Raw genomic sequence first — 8,289 nt, forward strand, 5'->3', positions numbered from 1 at the left:
GATTTATAGCTTACCTACCATTTGAGATTATAGCCAGCTTGCGGGGGCCTTTTTTCTCAAAAGGAATTGATCTTTTTATGCCCACTAATGACATTTGCAGCTCTGTACTTTAAGACAGTGATAAGGGTAATCAAGCTGTCATGGTTTAATATAGATGAAGAGCCTTCAGGAGTCAGGCAGGGATTCCTCTTTGCCTTGTGCTGTATGTTATTAATATTTATTCTCTCTGTCACAGCAGCACCTAAGCCCCCCAACCAAGAAGCAGGGCCTCATTGTGCTAGGTGCTGTACAGAGAAGGAACAAAGGAGGAAATCCATGCCCCTGGCAGCTGATACACAGGGTTGTATAACTAGCTGGGTGCATCCTATTGACTGGTTTTATTTGCTTGCCTTCCTCTGGAGCGTCAGCTTTTGGCTGCTGCAGGAGACACGATTCTGGGCAAGGCGGAGCCAGCGCGGCAAACCCTGTGCTGTATCCCACTGAGGCATGTCACTTTTTTAGTCATGCAGAGACTGCAAAATATGAATGGAGATTAAAAAATAAGCCAATCAACCAAAGGGGAGGGACTGTAGCTAGCACTGGAGGGCTTAAGGGGAGATTTCTTAATGGGGCGAGGGGGGTGTAAAATCTAACCCTGCCTCTCATCCCAAAAGCAGAGCCGTCAGAGCACTGAGCGGCAGTCTGTACAATTCATCTCATAGCTCGAGGGCAGGCCATGGGGTTGGCTGCCCACTTCAGAGCTGGAATGGCGGGTGCTGCTTGTCCGAATTCTACCAGTGAGGGATCCGGTTCACTGCGTCCCCGAGCTATGGAGTTCGTACCTCTAGGCGCTGAGCTGCTGGAGGCAGATCAGAGTTGCTCTTCTTGTTGGACACAACCTGCAGGCAGCTTTGCCTGCGGTGCTCCTTGCCACTGGTGCAAACAGCTGGGCTGATACTCTCCACGGCAAGGTGAGTGTCACCCGGTGTGATTGACTGGATAGAGCAGACTGTGAAATGCAGCCACTGCAAATTTATTCTTAACTGAATTAGACATGCGTTTAGAGGGACTAATTACAGGCTACAATGCTGGACAGCTGGGTGGATAGGCCCAGCTGGCCTCCTTCCTTTTCTGAAGGGCAGAGGCAATGCAAGGAGAATGCTTCCGAGTCAAGGGGTCACGCTGTTCTTTCTTTTAAATGAAGGACAAATAATTGATGAGCAGGAGCATGGGAGTTAGGCACCGAAATGCCTTTGAGGATCTGGGCCTTCTGGGAACATCTCCTCTGCAGCTGGTCGGGTGCTTCCCCACACGTGTAGACAGACACATGCTAGCTCACCTCGCGCGCGTGCTAAAAAAAGCAGTGTGCCTGCGACAGCCTGGGTGGCAGCTTGGGCTAGCTGCCTGAGAACAAACCTGCCTGACACACCGGGTCCATAATCGGGTGGCTAGCCTGAGCCGCTGCAGCCACTCGACTACTTTTAGCACGCTAGCTCAAGCCCAGATAGCATGCGTCTGTCTTTCCAGTCTGGGGAAATGTAGTGTACCACTTGTGCCTTAGTCCCCATCTGTTCAGTGGGGATACCAGCACTGCCCTGCCCTGCCTATTCATGGTTAAGGTTGTGAGCTGCTCATACAATGTGGTAATGGGGGGCATACTGGAAGCTTTTAAGAACAGTATATGTGATCCTGCCCCAGTGCAGGGAATGGACTTGCTAACCTCTCAAGCCCTACATTTCTGTTACACTGTGGTATAGGATCATGAGATGGCTTACGGCAGCTCTGTGCTTATGATCCATAATTCAGTGATTATTTTCCCCACTGTGCTAGGTGCTGTACAAACACAGAACAAAGAAGATAATCCCTGCCCCAAAGAACTTCCAAACAATGTACACCAGCTCCTCTCCAGCCCATTGCTTCATCATGACTCCTGGGTCTCTCTCTCCTTCTCTCTTTCGACATCCTTTCCTCAGGCTGTCTGCTCCCCACCTGTGAGGTGCGCACGGCCTGGCCAACCTGCTGTGTCTGCCCTCAGCCTTTTTTCTTGGTGATGCAAGGTCACTTCAATCCAACCTTGTCTCTTTGTCCATAACCAAAACCTTTATTACAACCAATAGCCCACTGATGCTATTTCTTTAGCTTTGAATAACAAAATCCCACCCATAAAAAAAAAACTTGAAGGGATCTGACCATTAATTAGGTTTATGATCAAAGAGCCACTGTCTAACAGCAAAAGAGAATCATGTGCAGATAATGAATTAACTTGGCTAGCCAAGCAATCCACGCAGCAAAACAGCTCCTTTAACCTGCAGGGCCATACTTCCGCCTTCTCCTAAGCCCCGGTTAAATAAATGGCTTTTGCAGCATGTCTGAAAGGTCATCAAATAATAAAGCAATTCAAATCTAGGAAGGGAACTGCACTGGCTCCATGCTGTGAAAGATTGGCTGTCAAAACCAACAATCAATAAAGGGGAGATGATGCGTGTATAGTTCCCATAAGAAACCCAGTTCTGATCTAAGACGGCTGAAGGAAATATTTCCATCTCTTCTTGTCAACCCCCCTCCCCCCATTTATTACCCTTGAAAGTTGTCAAAAAATGAAAATAGGAAATTTTAGATTGTGCCACAAAGGTGCTGATGAACCAAACCCCTTTCAAATGCACATAATTTATGCAGACGTGGGCACCACTGATGGCAAATATGGGGTGAAATACTGAACGGTTCAAGAGAACGCAGCAGAACTCTTTTCATTGGACACCCCAGTGGATGTCCTTCACCCCATTGAGAGGAATTTCAGACAGAGAAGACAACTTTGCAGGAGGAATACTGTGGCCCGAGGAGCTGCAGAACCCGTTGTTATTGGAGCTGGAGGAGACGTTATCCGCAGAGCGATGGGGACGGACTGAACCTGCTGCCTAGCTAGCACTGGTGGCAGCTCAGCTGGAGAGAAGATGCTGGGGATGGAGAGAACATCTCCGAACAAGCAGCAGTGAAGCAAGTCATAACACTTGCCCAGCGTAGCACATGTGCAGGGGGTGGGGCCGAAAGGTCAGAAGCGCAAACTCACAGAAGCAAGATGAGAGAGACCTAAGCACCATTAAATGACCACAGGCGTCCCCATGAAGTGGAATTACGGTGCCCATTAAGCATTAGACATTATCATTAAGTACCAATGGGCTTAAATAGGTTCCCTGGAAGATGGTTTCATTGAGTAGATTTCCCTGTTAAGCTAGGCTAGTTAGTCGAGGAACACGGTAGATTCTCACCAAAAAGAGGCTGAGTTTCAAACAAGTTAGGTGGACAAATGCATGCTTAGTTTGCACACCGAATGTCTGCGATCAGATAAGTATACACACAAGTGGCCAAATATGGCCATTGGCTTGTGCAGTCAGGCACCCAATTTACCAGTGTGACCACCAGAGCCAGTGCTAGGCTTAAGCAGACTAAGCAATGGCTTAGGGCCCAAGCAGCTCAAGGGGGCCCCCTATTACTAGTTTGTGTTGTGTGTGTGGTGTGGGGAGAAAATATTCCTGCAATGGGCCTGCAATGGGCTAGCTGCACCTCTGATGGTCACAGTTGCTCCAATTTTGTGCTTGGACATAGCAGCCAGTGGCAGATACAGTTGGTTTCAGCTGCCTTACTCCGTTGACAGTTAGAGTAGCCGGAGGCCTATTTTGAGTTTGCTCAGCGCTGTAAAGTCCAAAACTGAGCTTACAACAGAGGAGGATCAGGCATGGCAGAAAAAGGAGAGTTCCCCCACTGGCTATTTCTGTTCCAAAGCCTTCTTTCAGCTCCTGATGTACATGAAAATCCTGTCTGGAACCTCTGGGCAGCTAGATGCACAAATGTATAATCTACATCTGTATCTGCTGAAGTAAGTGTCCCAATGCAAGCATGAGCACTCAGGTACATGGTTTGAATTTGGGACACTGCAGATTTTTTAGTTCTATAAAATAAATACAATAAATGTTAGTATCTTGCGATAAGCATAATCCTACGCCTTTTCATGAGGCTAATTAGTTGTTTGCACAGGGTTTTGAAAAGGGAAAGGCTGCATCATTGCTCAGTATTATGATGATCATTGTCAGAGCAGAATCAGCAAAGCACAGGCATCTCTTAGAAATAGGAGAGGTTTTTATTTTTTTTTATATTGCATGTATCTGGCATAAGTCAAATGGTGAGTTATACTGTTTTTGAGCACGAACAAAGACATTGTTCCTGTTGTGATGTGTGGGAGTGAGATGCCATGTAACAGCAGAAAATCAAGGGCAGATTTGCAGCTGGTGTCAACTGTCACAGCTTAATTGAAGTAAATGGACGTTTTAGTCCCTACTTTCAGCTGGAACTCAGCTGAAGATCAGTTCAAGCGATAGGTGACTTTGTATGATGCATAACTTTTTAAAAAAGAAAACACTGGGATACTCCACCATGGAACGATCTTTTGTTTTCAATTCCCTATTGTTACCTTGTTCATCCAGCAAAAACAGGAATTTGTTTCAAATAGATACAAAACCATGAATATGTTAGCCCCACTTAGGATCTCTGCATAGACCCAGATTAAAGAAACAAAATCTTTTGTGTTTGACTGCTAGAACAGTGTGTCTTGAACCAGCAACATACATTTAAGTGTAGCCTCAAATATAGGGCTAGAAGTCAGTTACTGACTGAACACTGACCCCAGCCCTGATTAGTGTGGATTTGTTACTCCTTCAGCTGCCAGATCCACACAGTAAAATCCACACTGCAGGTGGAGAAGGCTTTGGATTGAATTCCCCTGTTCTACACACGCAGAAATTGACAATTGGAACCTTTTAGAACATTGTGATCAAAACAGATGGTCAAATTCTGCTCTCATTTACACTTGTCCAACTCCACTGACTTTAATAAGGTTGCCCCGGTGTCCACGAGAGTGGGATTTGCTCTACAGATTGCATTTAAAATGTCGATGATAGATCTGACTGCATTTCTACTCAGCGCTGGTTTGTACAGTTCATGCTACACTACCCCACAGGGAGCATCTGAAACTTCAGGGCATGCAGAAACTGTGTGCGCACTGCTACACCGCTTTATGGATGCAGATAACTTCCCATCCTGCACGCTGGCCCACAAATAAGGAAGGCGGAGTCATAGTCCTGCTTCCTCTCCGTCTCAAGAAATGTAAGGAGGAAGCAGCCCCTGCGCTTCTCTCAATGCAGGAACTGGGAGTCTGCCAGGCCCTATGTGAGCTGAGCAAGTGAGGGGAAGACTTTTTATACACGCCCCACGGCTCGCTGGCATGGCAAGGCAGAATCTGTCCCTTGAAGTTTTAATTAGTCCAGCTGTAGATCTGTCTTGTATTAGTTATGTGTCTCCTTCTGTGGAAGGGAACCTGTGTCAAAAAGCCTCCCAAAATCTAAACAGATTAGAATAAATACAGGAGAACAGAACAATTGTCTCTATAGGTGTAGGTCAGCAAATATAAGTTTGAGGAGGCAAGGACTGCAATTTGTAACTGCTGTTTTAGCTTGCAATAAGAAGCAATAAAGAAACCAAAGACCCTATTGAAATCATGTCAGGGCTGCTGTTCTACAGCCATCTGTTGACGCAGCTGGTAAGAATCATTAGAGATGGCCATGGGGACTTTAGGACATTATAAAATGACAAATCAAAGATGTTATGGCACAAATTGTCTTGCAGATAATCAGATACACAGGCAACCTTTACCAGTTTGCCTAACAGCTTTGCTGGCATTAGCTAAAGACAGCTGTTTATTAACTCTTTATGGAGAGCCCCTCCTTCCCCCTTTCTGATTCAAGAGAATTTAAATAAATCAAAAAACTCACAGGTTTTTTTGCTAAATTTATTCTGCCAATCTACCAATTAATTTTATGAAAGTATGTCTCATATGTTGTTATATAACACAGTCACATTACATTCTACAGAATACAAATAACCAAGACAAAGTTACTTTTAAATACAATCTTGGCTAACAAGTAGAGTTTACAGTATAAAAAATAAATTGAGGTTAGGAAGAGAAGATAAAACAGCCTTGTGATTGTCAGAGACATTAGTTGAAGCCAAGAAAAAACATGCATTTTTTTACAAGGAGTTTAACACCGCCCCCTCCCCCCGGACGATGTTTGAGTAATCTTTCCAAAATAAATTTTAGTTAGATGTATCAAAAATTCAAGCAGTAACAGATATCACTAACATGGGAGTAACAGGTCAACCTGTTTGGAAACCGCTATGTTAGGGTTCATTATTTGGAAATTATGGGTTCTACACAACATCCTTATCACCATATTGGTTCCCAGTGTCATAGGAATCTGTTCAATACACTTGCTGATGTCATATTAAGGTTCCAACCTGCTCTGATGAAGTTCAGTGGAAACAAGATTGGGCCCTACACTTCATAAATACTACTTATGTACTGAAAATCCTACAAAACAGCCTCTCTCCCAGAAGTGAAATGACTTATTACTATGGCAAACTGGCTACTTGATTTTGGAATTTAAAAATAAACAAACTATCCAGCACATCATTTCTATATTTTCTGGCCTAATGGAACAAGTCCTTTCTCTCTGCTACTCCGACACCAGATGAAACAGCTAGATAGGCAAACACAGACTTGGTTTATTAAGAACGCAGCGTTATCTACATAAACTACACAAATTAAAGAACAGATTCAGTTAAATCGGGAGCTGTTCTCTTACACTGATCTCACATAGCTCCAGTGTCATTTTGTTGCATGCAAGCTGCCATTTTTGATGAGACATCTGTCAATCATTATTGCATGTCTGCTGGTTTGGAAGTATTTAAAAGAAGCCTTGATTTTATGGTTCCATCTCCAAATTGCATTTATAACATGGGGTCAAAAAATGTCAAGGAAGCTCCCACCTTATGTAGTGTGACAGTTTGACTGAGGGGCACGGCTAGCTTCTCTGAAAGATAGGCATGGCGAAGTGGAAATCCTATGGCCTGGGGGACGTACAAGGTCAGACTACACGATTACCCCTTCTGGCCGTAACATCTTTGAGCTTTGACATTCAAACCCGACCAAAGGAAATTCATTTCACCAGAATGCAGAGTTAGCCTGCAGAATCACTGCCGCCAGGAATCACTGAGGCCAGCGGTTTAGCAGGATGCAAAAATGGACTGGCCATTTATCTGAATAACAAAAATATCCAGAGTTATAACCATGACTATTTAAGAATAAATAAAGAGCTGAGAAAGGAATATAAACCCTGAAGATGAAAAGGAGCATAAACAATCTCTAGCTATATGAGGGTGAGGAAGAATCTATCACTAAGGGCAGGTTATTCCAGATCTATTCCTCTGAAGCACAGCCACCTGTCAGAAACAGGAGACTGGAATAGATGGATCACTGGGCTGATTCAGTCAGCAATTCCTATGTTCCTGATAAACACAGGCCTCTCAGTGAAGACAAGCTCTGCTAGACCTGCATTGCTTGTGTTTGACTTCAGAAGCTTCTAGGGAAAGAACTTAAAAATGCTTCAATCTCTCGTTCTCTAATACCGACACATAAATATGATTTACTCATGCCATTTATTACAAGGATGTATTACTGAAGATTACTCTCCTTTAGAATGGCACTCCTATATCTGTTTGTCATCCACCTCTACTCCTGTAAACGTAACCTGAAAACCTCTCAAAAATCTTGAATATTCCCTCTGGAAACCACTAGTTCAAGTCACTTTACAAAAATAGGAAGCAAAGAAAGAGATGTGGGAAGCTAAGCAGTGCTCCTGTTGCTAAGTTGTTAAAATTATATGACAATATGCTTCCAGCAGTTGTAAGAAATTAATTTGTGGAGTGCTTACAAGCCTTACATACATTCAAATCTCAACTGGAAATAAAATATGATTAAAGTGATACACTTATAAATGTTAAATAAAAAACAAAAAATAAAAAAAGGAAAAGATCAGCACCAAAAAGCGAAACTAGGGGTCAGATTCTCTTCTACATTCCAGTCCCATGGGATTGGATCTCCTCATCTGAGGAATCTCCTGGCACAGGAGAGTCCCTAACTAGCACAGGGCAATGTATTGTCAGCTCCTGTGCTACATCTCCTTGCAGCTCTTACCATGGGGCTTGCTAGAAATGGAAGAGGGCATGGCCAGACGGGTACTGCACTCCAGTGACTTGCGACTGGCAGATAGCAGAATCAGGGAGCCATAACTAGCCATAACTATCCACAGCTAAGAATCTGGCCCTAAGTTCCCCCCACTTTTCTTGTTAATGTTGTTTAGAAACAACTGCCTGAGACATTTGATCTGTAGATTTTTTTATTTTTTTTTAGGACAACTAACT

This window comes from Dermochelys coriacea, chromosome 8 (genome assembly GCF_009764565.3).
Source record: "Dermochelys coriacea isolate rDerCor1 chromosome 8, rDerCor1.pri.v4, whole genome shotgun sequence".
Taxonomy (NCBI): domain Eukaryota; kingdom Metazoa; phylum Chordata; order Testudines; family Dermochelyidae; genus Dermochelys; species Dermochelys coriacea.